Raw genomic sequence first — 962 nt, 5'->3', positions numbered from 1 at the left:
CATTGACGAATTATCACAGAAGTTGTGTCGCTATGAAATACAATGTGTTCTATGACATCTCCTTCTAATTCGATAACGTTTCTATGGAAACGACAGGATATTCTTTTGGGATACGAGTATATCCTTTCCGATGCACTATTCCTTCTTTACTACATCCCTCACTCCCTCACATTGACGCATTAACACAGAAATTGCGTCGCTATGAAATACTATGGGTTCCGTGACATTTGCTTCTCAATCGAATAACGTTTCCATGGAAACGACACGATATCCTTTTGGGGAAAGACTACCTCCTTTCCGATGCACAATTCCTTCTTTCCTGCATCCCTCTCTCCCTCACATTGTCGAATTAACACAGAAATTGCGTCGCAATGATGTACTATGGGTTCTATGACATCTCCTTCTAAATAGAGTAATGTTTCTATGGAAACGATAGGATTTTCTTTCGGGATACGAGTATCTCCTTTCCGATGCACTATTCCTTATTTACTGCATCCCTCGCTGCCTCACAATGATGAATTAACACAAAATTGCGGGGGTATCCATTACTATCGGTTCTATGACTTCTCTTTCTAAATCGAGTAACGTTACAATGGAAACGACAGGATTTTCTTTTGGGATACGACTGTCTTCTTTCCGAAGCACAATTCCTTCTTTACTGCATCCGTCGCTTCCTCACACTGACAAATTAACACCTAAATTGAGTCGCTATGAAATACTATGGGTTCTCTGACATCCCCTTCTAAACCGAGTAACGTTTCTATGGAAACGACAGGATTTTCATTTGGGATACGACTATCTGCTTTCCGATGCACTAATCCTTCTTTACCTCATCACTCGCTCCCTCACATTGACGAATCAACACTGAAATTCCGTCGCTATGAAATACTATGGGTTCTATGTCCTTTCCTTCTAAATCGAGTAACGTTCCTATGGAAACGTCATGATTTTCTTTTGGATTG

Source organism: Schistocerca americana, unplaced genomic scaffold, assembly GCF_021461395.2.
Source record: "Schistocerca americana isolate TAMUIC-IGC-003095 unplaced genomic scaffold, iqSchAmer2.1 HiC_scaffold_14, whole genome shotgun sequence".
NCBI classification, from domain to species: domain Eukaryota; kingdom Metazoa; phylum Arthropoda; class Insecta; order Orthoptera; family Acrididae; genus Schistocerca; species Schistocerca americana.
The sequence above is the reverse complement of the archived record's forward strand: the minus strand, read 5'-3'. Positions refer to the sequence as shown.